The following is a 26461-nucleotide window of genomic DNA, read 5'->3' on the forward strand; positions in this document are numbered from 1 at the left end:
GCTCCTATTTTTGTTGGCGTCTCTAGTTACTCCGCCAAGATGAATCGACGTTGCGTGCTCTAACTTACCGGTCGGTATCTTCAAACATTTGAAGTGAACTTGGCTCTAGCCAAAGCGAGACATAAAAACGAACCTCATATACCTGAAATGCATGTAACTGAACGTATAAGCACAGTAAACCATTCGTTAATTCAAAGGTAATCAATCACACGCTTTCTTATTTTTTACTCGCGCGACACGAGATATGTCTTACTTAGTACCTCTGCAAACCATTAATCAGTTTCGAGCTGTTTCTCTGAACTGAACTGAAATTTTCTTACAAGTAACAAGGCACACAACACGAGTACATAAAGAAATTACCCTTCCTCGCAAAAGAATGGTGCGCCTGGAACGCAGCTTCGAACGCGAGGCCTTAATTACGAACCACGGTGCCTGGGGGGCATTCGAGAGGAAGATATTGAATAAACGAGCAGGTCCTCGGGGAAGTGTTGGGGCTTGGACCAAATATCCACAGAATGCTTCAGCCGATGCCTCGTGCATGCTTGACCGAACGCGGTAATTAGTTTGGCGGGGCCATTAACGCTGACCGCGCGCGCGCTGAGTTTGAGTAAGGTGCGTGACACGTGCTTTGCGTGCTCCACATTCGATAAGCGCATATTGCCCAGTCGATGACCCTTGGCGTGCTAGCAAGTAACAGAAGTTGAAACGAAGTTCGCGACGATATTATGCCTTGCTCAAGAACTAGAAGTACCAATTTCCCGTGTAATGCTTGTAATCGTGATGCTTCTTTGGGAAGACATGGCGAGGTTAATCCAACAATAGTGCTCTGAGAACGTTCAGTAGTATGCATAATGCCCAGAACAGTCACATGGAATGGCCTAGGCGTTGCAGTGTTCAAATAACCGATTTGGTTTGCGAATTTGTGCCCGCGTACTGCTTCCAAATGTTCCCGATGAGAAAGCCTTTATTCGTGACTTGCTTGGAAACTTTCCGCGAATAAAAGCTGTTAATTGAGTGCCTCGGAATAAATGTATTCCGATGCCTAGTGCAGTTTTGTTGAAGCACCTGTGTTACACAGTTCACTTCTTTTAGAACCGTACATACAGAGTTGTGGCACTCTGTAGCGTCAACACCAACAGTATAGCATCCAATCCGTCACGTACCACACACGTAAAGAAACGTAAGGGTTGCGGCAGCCGCTTTGTCCTCCCATCTGGCCCCCTGCCCTTTCCCCATTGTTACTCACACGTTTTACTATTGCATTTCTGCCTTATCGAGATCTAATATGCCGCGAACGTTCAGGATTAGGGAACACTCGAACTCTTTGGTTACAAGTTGACAGTCAATATTAGGCTGGCTTTGCTGTCTTCAGTTTAGATTTTGCTTTACAGACAGGATCTTCTCTTGAAGAGTAACTTGTGTCATATGGTCGGATCACTTCATTGTAAACGCCACTACGTTCCCTTTTCAATTATATCCGGAAGAACAAAGGTCTGCGTGGCAAAGCGTTTCTTTTGTAGGAACTGAGTCGTTGTTATGAAAGAGAACCTTTGTTCGATGACAAGTCGGCGAATCATGAGCACATTTCATTCACCGACCGGTTTGACTAACGATATCTCCTCCATCAATCTAGTCTTGCGTGCTTCTAGCGACACGCCGGCCTGTCTGAACACCTAAGACACTTCGTCATTTCTCTTTCTCTCTCTCTCTTCACTGCATTTCTAATCTCGTTTTCGCCACGTTACCTGCAATATCGCAAACCGCAAAACTCACATCCGGCTAACCTTCATTTCTTTTCTGTCCATTACTTCTCCCTTGAAAATTTCTTTCTCTCTTTCTCTTTCGCAGCCACTGATCGAACTGTTCTTACATAAGAACTGGTCAAGCGTATACACACATCGTTTGTTAATACGGGTGAAGACCCCTCTCGAGGGATCTTCACCGAACTGAGCAACGCAATCTCCGGGCTGTGATTTGTGCTACGCTTCCAAGGCAGCAGATCATAAGCCTTCCTTTTGCAGCTGGTAGTCGCCCGCACAACAGGCACTGGGCACTACGCGTTTATTTAGCTCGGCCTGACAAAAGACTATTTGCTAAAAGCCTCCTATTGGGTCCCTTGGTGGGATTCTGACCCACTCTGGCGTCTGATCGGCCGTTATTTTGCCTTTTACGCACATTGAGTCTGGTTTAGAGATCACTCCGGTTAAGTGCCTGTATTACCGTACTTAACAATTGTTGCTTCTTACCCGGAATTGGAACCAAATCCGGCACTGAAATTACAAATATCGTTTTCTTTTTCTTTTCATTGGTAGGACCGCCTAGCGCTATATTCAGCATCACGATCTGCTGGCCTCTTTTCCTTACGAACAATTCTAGCCTAAGAACTTTATTTGTGGACAAGGGACCTCGGAGCGGACTTCGGAAAAGTGTTTCGTTCTCGAGCGCTTTCTTGCCATTGACCGATAATAAGTTCAACGTTGCAATTAGCTGCAGTCTACTCTTACAAACAGTTCTGGGTTACGATGTTTTCTTTTTTTTTCTTTAATACGGGACTTGGCCCCATGACTGCTAAACTTTTTTGAATTAGGATCTTTCGTCAACGCTACCACAAGGGAGCCGGTCATTCCATAAATAGGACCATCATCATCATCATCAGCCTTTTATTTTACGTATATACATATATCGCTTCATAAAGAGGTTGGTGTGATATAAAGATAGATGCCGCAGCGATGGCCAATCATAGAGAGCACTTACGAAAGTGTTTGAATATTATTTGTACGTATAAGAGCAGGTGCTAGCGAAGCATATCTGTTAAACATATCAGCAAAGGCGAGCAACCAGTGGCAAATAGCTCTTTCGAGCGAAAAGCTTTGTGAAAGCGGCGTGCTATCCCAAAATATAGCAAAATAAAAACAGAGCTTTCAAGATCTAAAAGAAAGAAATTATTGCTAAATAATGACGTCCTGTCCTCATTATCCTATTTAATGTGTACATTTCCACCATTGCTCCTCTTCACCCTGCGAAGAGTGGCTGACTAGAGCGATCAACGTCAGGCTACGGTGCTATCTGTCTTTCCCTGCAAAACGAATATTCTCTCTCTTTACTGGGAAAACCGCGCCCCTAATCAGTGGCTTGCATGCTCCGTCTTGGAGGGCACGTTATGTATAGCGCCGCTGATTGTAATGACGGACTCGCGCCATGGTACGAGCGTCTAGGCCTCCATCGGCCGCTACTAAGTGGCTGCGGTGTACACCAGAGATGAAATGAGGACACGCGAGGATAAAAGGGGACAGAAAGAGACAATGAGCGGAGGGGGGGGGGGGGCGGTATTGTTATGGAGTAGGGGGTTGTCTGCGCCTTCCGTGTCGCTCATATGTCGTGCCAGCCGAGATGCAGAGCTAACAAGCAATAACGTCCCGCTGGCATCCTTCCAGGGTACTCGGTCTTGAGATGCTGAACTTTGTTCTGCATGCAGTGGAACCCATAGCAGCTCATTACTTACGTTTGCCATTTTTTTTGTGTGTGTTCGTGGGCGCCGCATTGCTTGAGCGGCGAGGCGTGATGATTGAAAGAATTCTTCGCCATTTCAAAGCCAATAAAACGCTGCACAGCGTGCGGGCGCGTCCGTGGCTGCTATTGCGAAGCCGTGTACAACAATTGGGGTCATAGCAATTATGGCAGTTACGGCAAGTAAGGCGTTATGTGATTTTCTAAGCGGCGCTCCGTTTCTGTCTGGGGTCATTGTACCTATAGGGTGTTTTTATAATACTTTTACTGTGCCTACAGCTAAAGGCTAGAAACTGAGTTCGTCGTGTCCGTCCTTCGCGGAAAACCCTCGTCGTCAAGTCATCTCCCCATCTTCAGTGTGATCCTCACATCACGGAGTGAAGTGAAACGAAACATTGGCCATCACAGACCGCAATGGGAATCAAACGTCTGCCTCAGTGGCAATGTGTTGTTGGAGAAGAGAGAGAGAGAGAAAGCAAGGAGAGGTTGTGAGGTTATCCAGACGAGCGTCCGGTTTGCTGTCCTACTCTGGGGCTAAGGGAAAGGGGGAACAGAAGGAGGGAAGGAGGGGGAGCGTGACCACTTCGCGAAGGCAGAACGATGCACTGGAATACCGGGTGTTCTCTTTTTTTTTACAGGTCCAAAATATTTAAAATTGCCCGTGAGAGATAGCACACTTCTAACCCTTTATCTAAATTACTTGATGATGCGGCCGTTACTTCTACGATGAATCAATAGGCCTAATTAAATAAATAACATATTTACCCTAACTATTTATTTATTTATCTTATTTCACATATTTGAATCTACAAATTATAACCGGGAGCTCGCGAGGCGTATCCGCTTGGCACGGATTCTCAGGACTGCACCAGCTTCGAGATATTGATTTTCTAAGTGTCCGACGAAATGCATTGGTGTTGCAGTTAATTTTGTGCTTTAATGCATGAAACGGCGTCTCTTAAAAGGAGCACTTTATCTGCAACTTCCGCCACGGTGGCTGAGGGACGCAGTGGCCACTGAAATCTACAGCGCGTCTCTAGGACGTAACGCACCATTCCGCCTCGCTGGCTCACTGCAAAGCTTACCGAGTGCACGATTACCACGCTGCACTCAGCCGCCATATAAATGTATATATATATATATATTATTTTTCATGCTTACAAACAGAGCTGCCAGAAGACTTCCGGTTAAGCCCTCAGTAGCGCCATATGTTACAATAGCCTATAAACTTATAGGACCCTACAGCTGGCACCAGTTTTGCTGCAGAGTTGGAACGTTTGACAGGTGAATTGTAGTGTTGAGTGCAACGAAAAAAGCCCCTACACGAGCTTGATGTTCAGCGCACGTTCCTTATATCTAAAAACACCAAGAATATGTGCCTGTAGTATACAAGCGTCAAAATACTTTTTTCTTGGCTAACTGGACTGTCGAAGTTGGCTGACCGGAAGTTCCCTGGGGTCATGAACGCACTGCTACCACATCGCGGATGCAAAAGGTCTACAACAGTATCTTTACAGATCACAGAGAAGAAATAGTTCAACGATACACTGACTCACCGAGAAGCGATTACGCGAACCCATTAAACTGTGTGATATCGCAACCAACAAGCCCATGCGCGGCTACCATACATGCTCTGGGAGGTTGCGCAAGTTGCCTCAAAATCCTCTCAAATATTCTGTAAATTTCCAAGGAACAAGAAAATTCCAGAATAAACTTCGTCACTAGCGAATACCTTTTAGTCTAACACTTCAAAACCTGGGAAACATGCGTGTGCGAACCGGTATTTTGGTTTCAGACATTCACAATTGCTTCTGTTGTGCCGGTGATCGCATAGACAGGCGTAGTCTACAAATTGAAACCCTTTTATCGTTTACACACACAACTCCCAAGATACTCCCGATTAAGCCGCCTGGAACAAAAGTTACACTTGTGTATGAGGCGCGTTAGGCGCGTATGGTTAGGTTAAGTTAGATATAGAACTCTCCTGTTGGCACCAGTTTTTTCTATAACCTAAAATGTTTGACAAAGAAAATTAAAACGAAAGTTGCACACATGAGATGAACGCAAAGCTCCCATTCCTTATATCTGAACGCGTTAAGGGCATGTACCGTAAATTATAGGACCAAATAGTTATTTTTCCTTGGCTGTCTTGTCTGTAAAAAATGCATGACCGGACGTTTTCTGGTCTCATGAACGTGTCGCTGCCACAGCGTGGATAAGAGGCTATCATCGAAGTACATCTGTGCTCTCGGCTACACCTGACGCATGTTCATGCAATGCGGCTGACCCTATTAATGAATGAAATGAATGAATAAACACGGTGAGGTCATTAAAGGGACACTAAAGTGAAAAATGATTTATTCTGCATTAGTAAATTACCATTATACAACACCGAAAACACCACTCTTACAACGATAAGACGTTTGGTAAGCCAGAAAAACTGCAAGAATGAAATATGGGTGGCCACGCCTACTTAAGTTCCCGCACCTGGGGGTTGTGACGTCTTGGATTTTGATGGCATCTTCTAGAGCGCACTAACTATATATAGTGGTGCATATTGACTACATTGTCTTCTAAAGGAACCAAAAATAAGCATGGCAAGTTTCGGCAACCTTTATTGAGCCAACGGTGCCCAAATGCGAAAACATAATTTGGGATCCCTGACGTGACGCTGACGTACAGGCGCTGGGGTTTCGGCGCGAAATATAAATACTGATACTTGAGCCTTCATTTTCTCATGTAATAATCAAACTATTTTTTTAAATGACTGCCTGCAGGGTTCTCAAACAACGCTTCATTAGTCCAAACTGATCTATTGTTTCGCTTTAGTGTCCCTTCAAGTCCCCGCGCATACAAACCCATTGTAAATTGATGCATATACAGAGCAATGTCTCATTGAAAAATTGTCAATTTATGAAGTCAGAAAGCTGTTCGAAGCCAAAAGGGCGAACTTTAGACAAATTTTTGTACACTGTCCATCATTTCGGTGCTGGCTAAACTGCTGTACACTTGTACTTCCCGAAAATGATGACTGATAATGATGATTTCGTTGACATTCCGTTGAAACGGGGCTATGGCACATAATGAGCGGGCCTGCTTGGGCTAATCATGTTTTACTAAATCAACTGCAGTCGACCATTTCGCCTATCTCTGCTTTATATTATTTATTTCTCTGCTTTATATTATTATTTCTCTTCATGAAAACCTCTACCTCCATACTCTAAATTTACCTGTACTTGTAACGACCCCGGCTCCGTTCCTCACGTACTTTTTCATAATAATAATTATCATCATCAGCTTATTTTACGTACACTGCAGTACAAAGGCCTCTCTCTCCCTGCGATCTCCAATTATCCCTGTCCTACACCAATTGTTTCCAACTTGCGCCTGCAAGTTTGCTCCCTTCATCATCCACCTAGTTTTCTGCCGTCCTCGACTGCGCTTCCCTTCTATTGGCACCCATTCTGCAATTTTAATGGTCCACCGGTTATGCATCCTACGCATTACATTGTCTGCCCAGCTCCGTTTTTTTTTTGTCTTAATGTCAATTAGAATGTCGGCTATCCCCGTTTGCTCTTTGATTTACACTGCTCTCTACCTGTCTCTTAACGTTACGCCTAACATCTTTTGTTCCGTCGCTCTTTGCGCGGTCCTTAACTTTTTCTCGAGCTTCTTTGTTAACCTCCAAGTTTCTGCCCCGTATGTCAGCACCGGTAAACTGGAGTTATTGTACATCTTTCTTTTCGATACCCGTAAGCTACCAGTCAGGATCTGGCAATGCCTGCCGTATGCACTTCAATCCATCCTTTTATTTTTCTGTAAATTTCCTTCTCATGATCAAGCGTTACGGAGCTTCGTATCTACACAGATTCGTTCGGTCATTGAAGGAACTGAAAAAGCAATCAGTAAGGCATTCACAGAGACCTGCCGTAGCGGCGTAGCGAGTTTTATGTTGTACTGCTAAGGCCGAGGACGCGGGATCAAGGGCCTGCCGCGGCCACCGCATTTCGATGGGGGCGAAATGCAAAGAACGCCCGTGTTCCGGTCATTGGATCCGCGGTAATGAACCCCAGGTGATCAAATCAAATCCAGTGTTGCCCACTACCGCATGCCTCATAATCATAGCGTGCTTCTGGCATGTAATGCCCCAGAATAATATTGTTAAAAAAACTTCACCACTCCTTGCACAGAATTCCGGTATACACAATAGGAATCCCTTTTTAACAACCTGGCCGATCGAACGGCTCACTCACCATCTATATAAATACGCGTGACAACCTACAGGCTTACTTTCTTCTGAACCCCGTGCACTCCTCCAAGCCCCGGAGTTCATACTCAGCTGCCCTCCGCCACCCTCCTCCCCCCCCCCCTACCCCGACGGGACACACATCCATTTATAGCCCACTGTCTGCTTCCTTCCCGGCAATCTTTTTCTCTCCTGGAGGAAATTTGTTTTCCGAGGCTTCGGTATAGGTTGGCCCTGACACCTGCTGTCATCTGCGCCTCGGGACCCGCAGGTGACAACCTTAACATTTGTTCTATGTGCCCGGTACCTGCGTCTACGGCGGACAGTCGCCATCTCTTGTGACTGTTCCCTGGTACTAAGGATATTAAGCACAAGATGCTCAGGGTGGCCAAATTAAAGGCGAATATGGCTGACGACTTTACCCGTTGAATAAGGGACAAGTGCGGTAATTCACTGCCGTGTAGCACCTGAACCAAAAACGCTGCATGCTATTATTTGACACCTTTTGTTATATATGAATACATATGCCTTGTGACAAGACCGTTATTTAATAAAAGAAAACAAAGAGATGTCCACCTTTGCGAACTAGTGGCATTCACTGTACCAAGCACTATAGCACACACTCATGATCTCCCACAAGACACGCTGTTCCCATTTCCGATGAGTTTTCCGGTGGTTCTGTGCACAACGCACAGACTTCAAAAATAGTGGCGTCTGTGCATGTATTTTGGAGGTCACTGCCGAAGGCAATAATACTTTAGGGACGGCGACGACGCGTTCTCTGCATCGCGATTAAATTGTTCTGAAGTAATGTCATCCGGAGTATCACTCAAGTGTCTTGCTTTCTTAAAGTTGAAGGCGCTGGGGTAATCGGGGGAGCAACTGCTGTGGCAGCAAATGAGCTCACAGTAGAACGAATCACTGAAGTACTTTTGTTGTTGTTGTTGTTGTTGTTGTTGTTGTTAGCATGGTTTACTACAATGCATAATATAGAAATGAAATTATGCATAACCATAGAAGTACGCTGACATTTCTATCCCTCCACCTGCCCCACCACCTTTCCTTCCTCTTTATGTCTTTTTTTTTCCCCCTCTGTCATCACACAAGGCAGTGGCGTAGAAGTTAGAGGCGCCGACGTCCTCCTCCTTCCCGGCGAGCCGGCCACGTGTCCTCTCTCCCACGTCGCTGTCTCAGATTGTCACCGCCAGCAACCTTCGCGGGTTATGCGAACTCCCGAGCTCGTGTATCCCGGCGCGCTGTGACCTCGCCCTTAAGGGACTCACCGTCGGGCACGCAGGCCGGCTTTAGTCGGCAACGGCGCCCGCCCGCATCTCGCCGCCGCCTATTCCTGACAGGTTGGGGAGAGAGAGCAGTCTAGGAAATGGGGAGGAGGGTTAAGCCCATCTCGCCTCGTCGCACACTGCGTGGGCGCCCGTATTGACGAGTGCCAGGGATCGATGCGACTGCTCCCCCCCACACACTTAAATATAACTATAAATATAGCACTATACCAAGGCTGCAGGTCCCGATATAGACCGTCGCTGCCGTAGCATTACGTTTGGAATGACGTCCTTGGGAACGCCTCTTTGTCACGGCTGTCTTGTGCGGGCCTCGTATGGCGTCACTGCAAGCCCACGTTGCGTGCCCGTGCGCGCGACTGTCAGTCAGCGTGGATGCATTGCCTCGAGCTAGGAAAGTTCGCCTTCACTTTGGCCGGATATGTCGCTTGAGATTGATGGAAGGGTAACGAGATCCGACAAAGTTGGGCCTGAAAATTGATAGCAGCTGTGATGGAGGATTGTGCGGGGCGCTTTAGCCTGTTTAAAAAAAACTACAACTGTGACTAAAATTTATCGCTTAGAATACATATTTACCGTGCTTGCTTGATTGCGCGGCCTCACCTCTCACCGTATTCAAATCTTGCATGAGTTGTAAAAGTTTGCTGCCGTTGCGGATTATCCGCTGGGAGTTGCGGGAAGTTCGCTCACTGAACGGCCACCTATCCCGAAATTCTACACAATCGAAAACAATATGGGGGAAAAATAAACAAGAAAGAAACAAGTGGAAAGGAATTGAGAAAACAACCTGCGCCTCTATAATAGCCGTTGAAGTAGTTGTTCATACCTGCACTTTTAAAAGAAGCGTTCATATGAAACAGTTGCCGCCATTCCGGGACGCAAAGTAATAGATTCGCCCTTTTTAGCTTAGCGCCACACTCCCCCGTCCTCCTCCTCCTCCTCAGATGTTGTTTGCGTGCATCTGTGGCCCATGGAAACTGCAGTATAGTGCGAACAAGTGGCAATATCACTGTTGCCTCTCCCAAACATTTCGTTCTGGTCCTGCGCCTTGTGCTGTTGCTCACGACGCGTCAATTATGGGTGCGCACAAATCATCCCATCAAGAATGTAATGCTGTTTTCTAAAATCAACCATGAATGCGGACGGTCATGGGCTTTCGAACTGAATGACGCAAGTGGACTGCATCCCGAGGCCAGAGTATCTATACGCGGTGAACTCATCAATAGAGCGAATCGAACGTGCGAAATGAAACGGAGTGCATGCGAACCTCTAAAGACGAGACTAACACATCCACTGGTCGATGACTACACTTCAAATCTGCAAGACGGCAGCAACGGACAAAAAACACAGACAGCCGGCGTTATGCCGTTCTTGTTTACAGCTAAGCAATGCTAACGATCGGAATCCTTCCCTGCCTCTTTCTGGGCCTCGTTTACCTCGTTATCCAGTGCTTACACGTGATCCGATGTGCCCTTTGAGTGAATGTCTCGCAGTTATATATGGTTTATTCATACAAACGGTCGCATGCGGGAGAAATTCACTTAAGGTCGAGCAGAACGCTAACCCGACCGACACTTCCCAACCTATCATTCACGTAGAAAAAAAGTAATGTTGCCGGCATGACTCGATCGATGCGAACATTTGATTAGAGGACGCCTCGAGAGGCACGTCCGGAGTAGAGATGTCAAGGGTGGCGTGCCTCTTTTCCCGTCATCCTTGGTCCACGAAAGTAGACCCCAATACAAGGTCAGTGTTCCTTTATTTTTTCACCCGCCTTGAGAAGACCTGCTTGAGGCATCGCCATGCAAAGCCCGTGCGGAAGAGCATCCCAGTCAGGCGTGATCAATGTGAGCCAAGATGTCCAGGCTGACACAACTCAGCATCTCTCGGAGGCATTTATTGCCCTTCTTTTGTGCTCGCTGCATGTCTGAGACTCTGAGACTGACTGACGATAGACCTTGTACTATAGTTTGTAGTTTCTTTTTTTTTCTGATCCTTCGTCTATGGATAGTTTGGAACCGCGTCGAAGTGACATGTTACGACGGCTTGTTAGGCTTGTTCGCCAGAATGTTCTGTTCTTGTAGTCTCTTCTTACATAATGCCCTTTCGCTCTTTTCTTCTTTTATTGCTTCGCACTGTGCAATATAGGTCAATAGGGGACAGTTCAATTTCCTTACATGCAGTTGCGCCGATGATATGAGACGACGCGCTTGAAATATGCGACGAAAAGTACGGGGCACTTTCACAGACTCGAATGCATCTAGCTCTCATATGGCGGCACTGGTTCTCGATGTTGAAATTAGGTTTTCCACTTAGAGAGGAAAGACAGCGTTTTCAATGTCTTTAGAGCTTTCAGAGGTTTTATTCTTCTTCTTTTTTTTTGGGGGGGGGGGGGGGGCACACGAGAACGCTTTTTCCAGTAATATTAGTTCACGATGATTCGCTTTATATGAAGCGTAAAGTGTCCGTCTCAAGTTCTGCCGTTGGAGCTGCAGATTTCACCATACATGCTCGGTCGGAGAGAATGCACCCCGCTTAATGGATTTCTGATGCTGTGCCGTCTTGTAATCTGAAGCGCGAAGTTAGTCCTCCTTTCCGGAAACACTCGACGTCGACGCATGCATAGAACTGAAGGAGCACTAAATCTTTGAGACGCTTTAGAATGTCGTCGTCTATACTTACACGAGGTCTGGAAATTAGAGTGACTGTAGTCATATATGCGTGCGCATTAGAGGGCACAAGAGGGGTGTTGCATTGCTCCTCCTGTTGCCATGGGTGAGACGCAAGTACAGCGCCGAACTGTACTACATGAATGAGTTTCACAAGGATGACGCTTGCGAGTCGCAAAGCGACCTTTCTAGAACCAATCCTTATTACATGCAGGCGCTGGAGCCGTGTCATCGTGGTGGTGGTGGTGGTGATAAACTTTATTGAAAGGGGGAAGGGTAAAGAGGGACGTGTCATCGTCGTTCAGCTGCTTAGCATGTTAAAGCCGCACGTATTTTTCGTTGGAAAGTTTAGCCCAGACTCCTAGGAACCGAGGGAAATTGTCATGGAGTTTGCTTGGTGTTCCAGAAGGTATTTGCAAGAGAGTACTTTGCTCTACTGCGTCAAGCCGATCAAATACACGTGAACGAAGGCAGCAACTTGTATCGGGAAACAAGTGCGTACTAATCTATTCTAACTCCCTTGACAAACGCGACGTATGTGATGCGCGGAAGACATACTGTAAATACGAAATCAAAGCTTTCGAAAAACTTTGGCAACTAAGCAGGCCAACAACGTGAATAATTTCACAAGCGGATCTATGTAATGAATTGCTTCGTTCACGTATCAATACTTCCGTTCGTATCATTGGTTTGGGAGTTGGTTTGTAATGTTGTTGTGTTGCTTGACTGTCACTTGTGATACCTTTTTGTTGGCGTATTCACTGCAACATGCGGACTGTTCTTCACAAACCATGTGCATAAACGTATACGAACATAGGAATACAGTAATTACTGTTCACTAGGCAAGAAGTAGCAGGTGCCGTTTTTGAATGAAGACACATTTCGTTAAGTTGCATAGCCTTTATTTTAGATCATGTAGCCATTGATTACACGCACACACTCACAGTCTCACCGAATACTTTAAACTTGCATAGTATATATATATATATATATATATATATATATATATATATATATATATGAGCTGGATACAGCTAACTAGATGGCAAAGCATTGAGCTAACGAAATACTCCTAATGCTAACGCATTAAAAATATAAACTACAAAGAAATGGCAAGGCTAAACCCTCTTCTTTGCCGGGCATAACCAAGGAGGCTTGGGCATATAACTCGGCAGACAGTTTTGAAAGACTTTGGTGCTTCGATGCACACACTTGTATGCCCTACTTTAACATTCACCGAGGCGGACGCAGGTGGCGTTTGCGCGTAGAGCCCTGTATGGTACTCCAGCCTTTCGTTAATTAGGCTCTAACAATGGAACGTGTCGCTCCTTTCGAGAACGATAAGGAAAGGTTTATAACCAAGTACTGCTGGCCTCCTTCACTTGGTTCTGGAGTATCGTCCTATACTTTGTTTTAAATTACGGTGGCACCCGGGAGCTTCGAAACGATGCCGCGCTGTCGTAAAACGCGCCCTTAATCCAGGGGCATGGCTTTAAAATGCGCACAACCGTGTAATATTCAACTGTCGCACCACATAATTTCTCTTGAGGTTAGTGCACAATAAACAAAGATATATCGTAAAGTTGGCTAAAACAAACATAAAGGGTATTCGTGTAAATCCGCGACTGAAAAGGCTAGCGATAGCAACGATTTGATCCCTTTCTTGTACGCGATGCCGTTGACGTGGTCTGGCTCATCAATCGTCGCTTGCGGTGTGAGCTGAAGAAATTGCACTAGCAATACGAAGATACTACGCGTCTTGGTACTACGCGTCTCCGTGTTTGCTTTTCAGCGGTACCGTGGCGCCATCTGGCATGTACTCTACGAATTAAGGCTGCTGCCTACAAATTATTTTGGTGCACGTCTTTTATTTGCTTCTTCTCCTGCATCTTGTTTGCCTTTGTTTTTGTTCGTTTTTTTGCATGATTATACATATGACATCTGAAAAGGCGTCAGATGACACGAAGCTGTTCTCACGGTATTATATTCTGTAGCAAGTCTAAATTTTCTCTTTGTGATCGCACATCTCTGAGGCACATGTGACACAAAAGACGCTTCAGACCAGTGCGAACACTACAGCTGTATGAGCATTTGCTCGCTTGTCTTTAAGATTGCAAACACCCAACTTGCTACGTTATTTGACATGGAATTGTTTGAGCTTTATATCGACGGACTCGTCGCTGAGGCTATATATACAACCGCCATTATTGCCGGCAGACTTATGAGCTCAGCACATCGACGATTTCTCCATTGCCATCAGCAGTCGCATAAAATCATCGTGCCACATACGAGATATTTTCTGCGCTGCATACTTAGGCTAACGTTTACAGCGCTGATACGGCAATGAGCAGACCACAAATGGAAACCGATAAAGCGCGGAAAATGATTGACAATGCGGACGGCGCCCGTGAATGCACGACCTCGCCTATAGTTTATACTCCGAGAGATTGATGGGCGACCTTACTATTCCGCTGGAGAAATCAAGCATGTGGGCGCACATAATTCGACCGGGACGGAGATAATGCGCTCCGCGCGCTCGTCGTGAATCCTGATGAGCGGGATCGATTTCGCGCGCGGTGACACATGCTTGCGAATGATCTTGCTCGCTCGCGGCGCGCACAACAGAGGCAGGTCGCGACAAACTGCGCCTATCAACACGCGTAAAATATGGACGCGTGGCGTTTCTGCTCGCGCATTTGTCATCCCGACGCAGAGAATTCGTGTCCCTTCTCCTCCGCCCACTTCTCTCTCTCTCTCTCTCTCTTTCTCTCTCTCTCTCTTTCACGTGGTGGAAAACAGCAAGCGTCGTTGCGCTGTCGCCTCCGCCCACGCCTTTCTCCATCAATCTCTTTCTCTTTCTCTCTCTCTCTCTCTCTTTCACGTGGTGGAAAACAGTAACTGCAAACGTCGTTGCGCGATCGCGCGGTCGTTGAGGGTGGCCGCACGGGGGCGCGCGCGGAGCTGAACGGGCGGCGGCGATCAAAGTTTGATATAGGTATAACTTCCACGCGCCTCGTCCCGTTCGAGTCCCTCGCCGGCCATAAAACGGGCGGTGAATAAATTATTTCCGCACGGCAGGCGATGTGTTGCTTCACCGCAGGGGCTGTGGAAGGGCGCGCACCGAAGGCAAGGCGTAGCCGTGCGCCTGAACTCGGTCGACGGTGCCCGACTTCGGTAACGAAGCCTCTGCCGCGCTGATTCGTGGAATTAAAGACGCACGCCGTGAAGGCAAACTCCGCGTTAAGGCTCGCGCTCCCGGTACGTACGTCTGGAAAGGCGTATGGGTAACAAGGATTATTCCCATGTGGCGCGCCGAAGTATTCGGGAAAGAAAAAAGATAGACAAAAAGGAATTCGAGATTGTTCTCATCGTCCCTTGTTAGAAGCAGTAGGGACATAACATCGAGACTTCACGCCGGGGCAGAAATAAAATATTCATGTACTCTTTTTTTTTTGTTCCAACTATCTCGAGGAGGGTTTTATGCTTCACTCAGCCAATATTACGAGCAGTTATGCAGGCAGGTGGTTATGCAAGGTTCTTACGATCAAGGAACCACGCGCAAGGTCGTTTGCGTGTCCGCACTATTTTTTTTTGTTCTTTCTTTTTTCAATGCCACGGTACTTAATTTTCAACCTGACTTACTGCAACGGAGCTAGGTATTCTGGACAATATCAAATTCCGCCATGTTCGCGTTTTGAGCCAATCAGGGTAGTATAAGCGCCCTGCGAGAGAGAGAGCGAGAGAGGAAAGGCAGGGAGGTTAAGCAGAGGCGAGTTGCCGGTTTGCTGCCCTGCACTGGGGTAGGAGATATAAGGGTTGGAAAGAGGGCAAATAGAAAGAGAGAAACTTATGCGGATCCGACGGGCTGTGGCGAACGATGTAAGCGAAGCTTTGTATACTGTGTGCTTTGATTGACCATAGTTAGTGGTGATGCTCTCGGCGAATATGTATTTCTTCAGCGTTTAGTCCAATGCGACAGGGGCGAATTGCACTGCTGCTGTTTGTCTGAGTAGTCTAGGTCTCCTCGACGCATAGTGCACGCTTTGGAGCCATTTTGCTGGCGCGTGCTTACGTGCTCCTTCTGCATACCTGGTCAGCACGCTGTTGAGACGCCATCTCCAAGCGATCTCATCAGGCTATGGTCGCGGTTGTAATGTTTACGCTATCACATCCCAGCACCTACATTCGTGTCGCATAGGAAAGAAAGCACAGCACGTGCCATACGCACAAAGTGTGAAACGATGCCGCTGCGGCGCCGGCCGTGATGAGCAGAAGTGAGCGCCATCTGGGGGTGTTGCAAGGAACCAAGCGGCGCGCCCATGAGCAAGACCACTATTACCGCACCACACCATTACCTCCCCGTCGTCCGTCGCTGTACCAGACACCAGATTGCGCGAATGAAGGACGAGAGGAAAGCTGTACTACGGGAGTCCATCCTTAGCATCCTTCCCGCCATTCCCACTCGCCTTCCCACAGCAGCCCAGGCTCTCACCCACAAGGCAAGAGCTAAGGCAACCATTACACCGGATGTTATAGGCGAGTGGAGAGCAACACAAGTGGGATGCCCCGACTGCCCTGCGAGCAATGTCAGTCCCAAACATTTGATCTGGTTCTGTCCTGCCACCGCCTCAGGGAGAAGCACACCCGACCGCTAAAGGTGCCGTCGTACGTCGCACCGCAAGAAGACGCCTTTACAAGAATTTTCGCTCTCCTGTCCTTCACTAAGAAGGCAGGCATCCTTCCTTTCCCCTGATCTCATACCCCCATATCAAGCCACAGGCCATCCTTTGTAATAAATGTTTTCAATCAATTCAATCAATCAAGACCACAGCAGCAGCAGCAGCGCCCGGAAAATCGGGAGAAGAGGCAAAGAAATATTCACCTTAAGAGAAAAGCGTGAGCAGGAAAGGGTAGCAGGAGAGGCGTTCCAATCACAGGCGTTCACACAGGCCGGTCAATATCAAGAAGCGCAGTAGCGCTTGCACGGCCTTCTGATGCGATGTTAAATCGCGTCGATGCCAATCGTAGGTGGCAAGAGGGCCAATTTTTCAGCATTGCGGAATTTCCCTGCCTTCACAATACAGTTTTCAGCATGCGGTTATTTCTCTTAAATTAACGTGCGCCTCGTTCATACGTAGACGGCGAAGATATTATAGCCATAGTTGGTGTACCGCCTTACCATGACAATTTGCTGTTGTTATCTTGTATGTTGTGATGTACTCGTACAATGGGCTATTTCAACTTTCTGTGAACTATGCGTTAGCGCGTTCAGATCTTTATTTGTGTTTTGCTCAATCATTCTATATCGTTTGCTTGTGTGTTTGTTTGAACCGGCTTATCTTTGTTGTGCACTGTGGCCTGAGAGAAGGAGCAGCGGGCATCCTTTGTGATGCCATCCTGTCATACACACGCACGCGTACACACACACGAAGGCTGGTCCACCAGCCGAAAACGTTTAGCAAATATGTCTTCCAGAAAGTTCGTCATCCCTTTCCTGCGTATATATATATATATATTGGTACTGCTAGATGCTATGTTCGTTTGTACACGGAAAGTATGGAAGCGCTGCAATCAGGGCGCGCAAGCGCGGGTGCTTCACATGATGTTTTTTTTTTTTTTCGTATTTAGCGCACATCCGCAGTAAGCTGAAGAACGCTCACACTTAACAGATAGAAATACAGGAACTGCTTATTCGGACGTTTTGCAAACCGCTCTGCAACTTTCTAGTTGGAAGTTTTTCCAAGCTTCAATGCTTCAGAAGTTGGTTAACTAATATTGACTAATTATCTAATTAAGCACAATATAGCATAACACACTACATACAATAGTGAGCAACATGCATTTGGTTGTGTCGCCTTCGAACGCATCAGCATATTTAAAAATCCGGGCTAAAGTTAGCTGAAACACCATATATATATAGCCAATAAACAATGGCACCAAAGAAAGCATAAGGGAAATTACTTGTACTTACTTATTGAATTAAGCAAAGGATAAATTATAGGCAATGAAAGTGGCTGTAAAAACAACTTGCTGCAGGTGGGGAACGATCCCACGTCTTCGCATTACACGTGCGGTGCTCTAACCAACTGAGCTACCGCGGCGCCGTTTCCCCATCCACTTTCTTGGGTATTTATATGTCACTACTATCACTAACCGTGGGAGTGTTAGCCACCTACCACTCCCAAAATTGCCGGCGGGTGTGGAACATCCTTTCTGCCGCAGGCGTCACGGTAACGCCTGCGGCAGAAAGGATGTTCAACCAAGCATAGATTTTTATCGCTTTGGATATTGTTAGCCACATTTTAAGGTGTCACTACTATCTTTGTGTTGTATTTCAGTCGTTATATTTCAATTGTTTAAAGCGCACACAGAATTGATGGCTATCCACGCGAGCACGTTGGGTTGCGTCTAAGGTATACCACACATATAACATGTTGCGTCTCGCATACCAAACACTGAAACTTATTTGAGCTTATACTATTTTGTCTCTTATTACTTCTCTCTTAGGAGGTAATACTTCTCCCTTTGCAGGGACGACATGGCCGCAATTAGTACGTGGTATGGGAGAGGCCTTTGCCCTGCAGCGGGCGTAACCAGGCTGATGATGAGGACTTCGCTCTTTAAGTGTTTATCGAAGCACCTGTGCAGCGTATTAAGAGATATAAAATTTTAACTGGTAGCTAGCGGAGTGTAGAATGTGCAGGCAATTTGTGTTTGAGCCCTTTTTATTATTATTTTTTTATTGAAATGAATATTAGGAGAGGTTGGCGCCTTTATGGCGGCCAGTGGCGTAGCTAGGTCATCTGGCACCCGGGGCCCTTAGCTATTCCGTCACTCCCCCCCAGGTATAGTCGAGGAAGGCGAGGATATCGACAATTTCGGGTGTCTTCAGACGTATATGACCCCCCCCCCCCCCCCCCTCCGTTGCTACGCCACTGATGGCGGCACTGGCTACTCCTTGACAATTGGCAAAGGAAACAAATTTGCTTAAAAAGGGAGAATAGTGGCACAAAAATGCACTTAATTGAGCATCAGATGTATAAAAACTATATAGTCCAACAGTACATGAATCGCAAAGTTTTGTGCATGAGTTCAGTACAAATGCACATATATATAGTCAGATATTTTGAACAGCCAAAACACACAACACATGTAATTAACTGCAAGTACAGAACAGAATTATATAAAATGCGTAAAAATTACGCCCACCACATAAATCAATTTTGAACCCAGAACAACATCCATGTCACTCATTTAGCGTATTAGGGTCACCTGAAACTTAATATTTCCCCAGAATGTTGGTGTCTTCTAAAAACTTTTCAAAGTAAGAAGTGCTCTTTTCTGATGGCCTCCAGTTGGCCATGAACCAAGTATATTTTTTAGAGTGCACAGTCTTCTGTCTAAAAGCAACAAATTTGCTTGTAGTACCCTTCTTTGTGGATCGCATTTAGTGCACTCTAAGATGAGATGACGCACATCTTCGTCTGGATGGCCACAAGAACACTGTGTACTAGAGAAACATTTTATCCTGTATAATATGTGTCTCGTAAATGCAGTACCAAGCCACAGGCAGTGCACGACTGTTTCAAATTTTCTGTTGTCTCTTAGATTTCCCGGAATTGATATGTTTATACATGCGTCTACAAAGTATAACTACGAGTTCTTAGATCGCCGATGAAACCAGGTAGTCTTGCTGAAACGACAGGAAGTAAGACAGACTTCATTACGCAATAGGGGAAGATTGGTTGTTTCTGCGTCATTGTGCGCTCGATTCTCAGCTGTGTCCGCTGCAGTATTACCAGAAATATTACAGTGCCCTGATATCCATTGTTATTCGTGCTGCCTACGCCACGATTGGAACATTCTTCATATTGAAACTGGTAACGGTTTATCAAGTAATTCCATACCGAGGAAACAAAAAAGGCAGAACGTTGGCACCAAGATGGTGAGAGTATAAAAGGGTTAGACGACGTTTTGGATTTGGGGCCTAAGCCTTGACCGTTTTATAACAACTCTTTTATAACAACACCTCTGTAGTCGCCGTTTTGTTCAGTTTCTAGTCATCTTTTTTTTCTTTTCTGAAATATGGATTTGTCACTTTGAACGAATAAGTGCCCAAATTTCTTTATACGCCTTGTTTCATGGACAAGAAAATTAATACGGAATCCGCACGCCGCCATCATCTCTGCTTCACACACTTTTCGCGGGCTGTCATAAGAAACGTAAGAACAAGTGTGCCGGCGTGCTTTCATCTTGCCACGGTGTCGCGTTCAGCGTCCGTGCCTAAGGAAGCGAAAAAGATTTCAATTCGTCTTCCGCGCGGAACGCGTTTTCATATCCGTCCAAGTCTCGTCTTCTAACCTATCTTATTTTCCGCAGCCCGCGTTCCTCTTCATTTATTCATTTTCTTTCTTTCTTTGCGTTCCCGTGCTGCCACTTTCCTTCCTCTCTTTCTTTTTTCCTTTTCCACGCTTTCTTTCTTTCGTTCGTCCGTTCGTTCCGTTTATCGTGCAAGGGCGTCGTTAAGGCGTCTCATGTCAAGCAGGAAATTACGGCCTTTCTTCGCCGCGCAGTCGAGACGTTTCCATCTCTCCTCCCTTTTCAACAATTCTCTCTTTCTTCTTTATCTTATCTTTGACTCATCTTTGTTTCCCGCTGCGCTTATATATCTGCTTGCGCCGGGCCCGTCCAGTACCCGCTTTTCTGCGGCGCACTGCAGGGTCCGAAGGATGGACGACGCGCTTGTGGATGAGTCGTGTCCTTGTTAGTGCGGACGTTTCTCTCTGCGTCTCGAGATTTCTCCTTTCTTTCCTTCGTTTTCTCTCTCTTTTTCCTTTCTTTTTTTTTCTTTATATACTTTTCTCATCGCAGTTCGTCTGCGCTCATCGTTTGCGGTCGCCGACGTTCCGAATCGGTGCACTGAGATCCAGCGCGAACGATGAGCCCGAAAAGGCTGACAGTGTGCCAACGGGCAGATTGCGTCTTCTCAAATAGATAGCGATGTTTGTAGCCCATGGCGGTGCAAAGAAGAAAACGTCGGTTAGAGGCTGTCCACGACCGGCGACAAAGCCCTAAAGCGCGCCTTCGACCTGGACTTTAGGACAGATGAACCAGGGATATGTTATTTGAACTGCGAAATGTTTAACTGTTTTCTTATAGAAGGGCGCGTCTCGTATACTTATAGAACGCAGGGACTCACAGCAATCCCCAGTTCCCCCTTCACCCGCCTCCTTTAACTACGATATCCTACACAGTTTGTGTACTCTTGTTATTGCCGTTGTTATTTTTCCAGGCGGGGGCACGTTCGTAACAATGCTCGTAACTGCTTTCGCCAATGATATGGTCAGCATCATGATTGACTGGCTCTTTTGACAAGTTCTGTTGTAGAAATGTTGTTTGTTTATTTGTGTGCATGTGGGGGGTTGGGTGTGTGGTGTGTGTGTGTTTGTGCGTGTGTGTGTGTGTGTGTGTGTGTGTGTGTGTGTGTGTGTGTGTGTGTGTGTATGTGTGTGTGTCACGCGCACGACTGTATCCTAAACAGGCTTACTGTTCGTGAGTATCGTCATCGCCATCGTAGTCATCGTCATCATCGTCATCATCATCATCATCATATTTTGTGTCCACGGCAGGACGAATGCTCTCCCTGCGATCTCCAATAAACCCTGTCCTGCACCAACCGATTCCAACTAGCACCTTGCGAATTTCTTAATTTCATCACCCCGCCTAGTCTTCTGCCCTCCTCGACTGCGCTTTCCTTCTCTTGGCACCCTTTCTGTAACCCGAATGGTCCACCGGTTATCTAACCTACGCATTACATGACCTGCCCAGCTCCAATTTTTTCTCTTAATCTCAACTGGAATATCGGCTATACCCGTTTTCTCTCAGATCCACACCTCTCTCTTCCTGTCTCTTAAAGTTACGGCTAATATTTTTTGCACCATAATTTTTTACGCGGCCCTTAACTTCTTTTCGAGCTTCTTTGTCAGTTTCCAAGTTTCTGTTCCATAAGTTAGCACCGGTAGAATGCAGTGATTGTACACCTTGCTTTTCAATGATAACGGTAAGCTTCCATTCAGGATCTGACAATGTCTGGCGTATGCGCTCCAACCCATTTTTATTCTTCTGTAAGTTTCCTTCTCACGATCAGAGTCCCGTATGAGTGATTGGCCTATCGGTGAACCTACTCCTTCACAGACCCTTGAGACTTACTGGCGCGCTCGTGCGAAAAGTTCTCGTCTTTTCGAGTGTATATATAGGAATGAAGCGCGTTCTCACTTACTTTCATTTGAAGATACAGCTGATGCAAAAACTCGTCGGTCGTCGTTCCATCGAATACGCGCAGTTTCCCGCATCGCACTAAATGCACTAAACCGCTCGGCGCTCTTATTCGCCACGTGACTCCCATTAGGGAGGTCTCTCTAGCTCGCTCAAATTTGTTCGCCTTAAACTCGCTTCCTCCTCTAACGCTTCTGGCGCCCCGCCTCCAAGTAGCCAGTGCCTAAGTGCCAAGTAGCAGTGTCCTAAGTAACAAGTGTCCCCTTGGTTTGCGGCGGCATAAAGTCGCAGAATAGCGAGCGCCTGTCACAGTCCTTATTAAAATGGCAAAGCTTTCCGGAAAGATGCAGAGAGAGAGAGAGAGAAAGAGAGAGATAGAGAGAGAGATAGAGAGAGAGATAGAGAGAGAGAGAGAGAGAGGAATCGCAAGCGCCTGTCGCAATTCATATTAACATGGAAAATCTTTCCGGAAAGATGCAGAGAGGGAGAAAGAGAGAGGAATCGCAAGCGCCTGTCGCAGTCCATATTAAAATGGCAAAGCTTTCCGGAAAGATTCAGAGAGAGAGAGAGAGAGATAAATTTAGAGCGCGAGTTTGCGCTCGGTCCTCCCGAAAGCGCGGGTGCACCGCGCCGCAGCCGTTGCCCGTTCACGCAACGTTGCAGCTCACGGCCGCTCCTCCCTCACTCTCTTCCCGAGCCCACGCTTCAGCAGCTCGACCGCTCGTACTCGCAGTGGTCGCCATGCGTGCTCCGAGGAAGACCGCCAGCTGCGCCACTTTCGTTCGCGCCCCCTGTTTGCGTGCATCTCTACTTCGCCCTAAACCTCGTTATCCGCTTTTATTTCCTTCATTTTTTTTCTCTCTCGGCGACGCACTTCCGCGGTCGATTTCAAGATGACACGCGTCGAAAATTAAGTCTTGCGCGAACGCCGATTTACATATCCGAGTAGCCTCATTTCGACTGCTGGAATCACGCTCGAAAAAAAAAACTAAAAGAGAAGAAACATTTGCATGTGGTCATCTGTGGTCCCTCCCATCAACTTGCGCCGTTTGACGACCGTTATTTTGTCGTTGCTAGGTGCATATGCAAAAAAAAAAAAAAGAAGAGCGACATGGCTTTGACACTTTGCGTGGCCTGCTGCACAGCTTTCGCGTGAGGGTATAGTTAACCTTGTCGGGGTCGCTGTGCTCCTTCGGGGAAGGGGGGGGGGGGGGGGGCAACTGCCAGCCTGACATGCTCTGATTACGGCTTTGATTACGGCTTTGATTACGGTTTTGAGTGGCGGTTATGACTCTCCTTCGTGCACATCTTCATTGCCAACTTCCCACTCATCATGAGCTCGCTAGAAAACAATAGAAAATAAAGACGCTGTTTCATATTCGCCTCATTTTATCTTAACAGTATGCGAACAATCATTTTCTCTTTACGAAGTCCATTCATTTTTTTATTCTGCTAATAGTGACCAGTCAGTATCACGTTTTTCGGTTTTACAGGTTACACTATAAGTGCTCCTGCGCGTAATTCATATTTCGTGTTTTCTTTGTTAATCCTCATCCTGCTACGTTCTGCGTTCTATATACAGGGTGTTCAATATTAGGCTTTATGATTTTCCTAAACTTTGCCACTGGAAGGCACGCGAGAACCACCTGTGCAAATAAGTTATGTGGCCAGGGAGTCACAAGGGGAGAGGGAGAGGATAATTATCGCTGTCAGCACCACAATTAACTAAAATTGAATAATTAGCTTATTATTGATTGTAGTAAGTGGGTATGTTTGTATCGAAAAGTTAGAGGCAGTCGTGCTTCTACGCAGTATCAGTTAGAAGAATTCTTATAGCGTGTCTGCGCTTCGAGATATCCAACACCAAGTTTTAATTGTCGTCCGCATGATTACGCATGCAAGTGAGTTATGATGGGCGCAAAGCTCCTCCCTGATGTGACGCGGCTGTTGCGTGCGGCGTTTAGTCTGACAACGGGGCGAAGGCATTGGAAAAGATGACAACTGCCCACCTTCCCCTCTCGGCTGGCGAAATAAAAACATCGGAGAACCCGGAACCGCTGTCGTAACACGCAACCACGCAGCCTGCGACGATGGTGGCAGCTGCCATGTCGAGACAATGGTGCAAGCGGAGAAGCTGGATGGTAGTGCGCGTGCGTAATGGTGACTAGATGAACAAGCATGATCCTTTCCTGGGCTACGCAAATAAAGTGACTGCTGATTTGCGAATACTGAAAGTTTTATTGCAATCAGAAACAACAACTGCTCGGCACACCGCACTGGCATATCTTGATTTCGTCAGCCGAGAGGGGAAGGGGAACAGTTATCATCTTTGCCAATGCCTTCGCCCTGTTGTCAGACTAAATGCCGCACGCAACAGGCGCGTCACATCAGGGAGGAAGGAGCTTTGCGCCGGTCCTCACTCTCTTGCATGCGTAATCGTGCGAACGACAATTGAAATTTGAAGTCGGATATCTCGGAGCACGTACATGCTAGAAGAATTCTTTTAACTGATACTAAGTGGAAACACGACTTCTAGAGCGATTTTATAGAACGAAAATGAACAAACCGGCTAACAAAAGAAACCTGGGAACTGAAGATAAAGTAGATGTCGTATGATAACCAACCTTTATACAATGTAATAGAGTCTTTAAAGTAATAAAGTGAAGTGAAGGGAAGATAGAGATGCGAGGGGACGAAGACAGTTCCGTTCTGTTTACTTCTGTATCCGTGTGGTGCATTTACGGCTTGTTTTCTTTTTCTTTTTTCATTCTTCCCCTTCTAATTTCCTTCCTTTCCTCATCAAAAGCGTTACCTCCTCCTCCTCCTGGTTCCACTTCTTATTCCTCTTCTTATCTATCTTTCCTTTCTACACCTTCTTTGCATTCGTTCCCTAAGCTGCGTGCCAAATAAGCAAACTGCTTCCTTTCTCGAGTGCTACGTATATCACTTTTATTACAAGCGTTATACTCCGCATATATTACCGATTCGTCCCGTAAACGGATAAAGGAGATCACGGGCGAAACTTCTCTCTCTTTCTTTCTCTCTCTTTCTTTCTTTTTATGACGCACTAATGTGTCACACGCCTCCGGTCGCAAACACACACGCAGCCTTTCTTGCTGCCGTGCCGAGAGCTACAGTGCCTCGACAGGGCTGTTCGCGCCTGCCCACGCTCCAAGACAAACTGCCCGTGAAATTGTCCTATTCGTCGCACGCTCGAGATATGGCAACGCCTGCGACACTGGACAGCGGCCAGCGATAAATATCGTCAATACTATGCCACGCGACGCCGCGATCCTCGCTGATTATTTATCGTCGCCCTCCTTCGCAATTTCTTTCTTTCTGTGCATCTATCGACATGTGCTTTTGCGACTTTCGTGGTTATTTCGGTTATTTCTTACGCAATGTTGAAAGAGACGACGATTTTTTTTTTTCTCGTGCTCCTTCACAGCAAACACGAAGATGTATAGAAAGGTCAAGGTCAAAAACGTCGGCGTTCTAACCTTAGTGTCGCGGAGGCACCGGTAGACTACCTATATAAAAGTATTATCTGTCAATTCCGCCGATAATCAGACCATTAAGTTCGGAAAGGAATCCCGTCGCTCAAGGACATTGCCATGTATATTGTCTGGCTGCACCTTGCACATTCGGCAGTGCTGCAAAATACTTGTGATGGTTTTTAATATTTCATATTTTGCGCAAACTGGTGCACACTTCACGCCAGCGAGATTAAGTCGAAGGCCTGATGAAAGAAAAAAAATCTGAACTGTGGGAAAAGCTCCCAGAAATTCTGGGTATTGGCGAAGAAGGCGTAAAAAAAGAAAGAGTTAACAGCGGGGTTCCGTTGCTTTTGCCGGAGCTGAGCAGAGAGAGAGAGAGAGGGAGAGAGACGAAGGGGTGGGGTAGTACTTTTTGAAAACGAGTAAATGGGGGATATTGAACAGCTTCCGCGTAGTGGTGTCGTCGAGCAGTTTGCGTCCTTATTTCTCTCCTAACAAATCCTCTCTTCCCGCCTTGCTGTATTTTTTTTTTTCTTGAAAGCCTCGCGACTAGACGTTTAGAGGGATCAGCGTTTCGTTAAAGCGCCCCTGGACTTCCAGAAGCTTAGTCGAGCGTTTGCTAAACCTGTGCTATTATTAAATTAGTGTGCCCGTATACAGCGTGCAAGCGCGCTGCAGCTCTTCCGAATTGAGAACGTATTGTTGTCGTTTTCATTCACCAGAAGAGATATTTTGTATAGAGTGACGAAACCCATTATAACGATGGTGGTGAAATTACTTCCACATAAGCCTTCTTATCGATAATTATCTTCGTGTTCCTATGACAAATCGCATTCAGTAAACGACGTACAGTGCCACTTAGACTAACTACTTCGAACAGAGCGCCACTGATATTAATTATAACAACCCAACCTCAAGTGCTTTAGAGCAGTGCATGGCGCGGTCAGTCGTTTCGGGCGCGATTAAAAC

The 26461-nt window shown here is 46.4% G+C and overlaps 1 protein-coding gene and 1 non-coding gene across 4 annotated transcripts in view; one reads left to right on the top strand and one right to left on the bottom strand.

The window, feature by feature from the left end:
- SK (small conductance calcium-activated potassium channel) overlaps positions 1-26461 on the top strand; it is a 470614-nt gene that overhangs the window by 167456 nt on the left and 276697 nt on the right. The gene's annotated exons all lie outside the window — the stretch shown is intronic.
- On the bottom strand, positions 17749-17821 carry TRNAT-UGU (transfer RNA threonine (anticodon UGU)). The gene has a single exon. It is a non-coding gene; the product is annotated as a tRNA-Thr (tRNA).

This window comes from Dermacentor albipictus, chromosome 2 (assembly GCF_038994185.2).
Source record: "Dermacentor albipictus isolate Rhodes 1998 colony chromosome 2, USDA_Dalb.pri_finalv2, whole genome shotgun sequence".
Taxonomy (NCBI): domain Eukaryota; kingdom Metazoa; phylum Arthropoda; class Arachnida; order Ixodida; family Ixodidae; genus Dermacentor; species Dermacentor albipictus.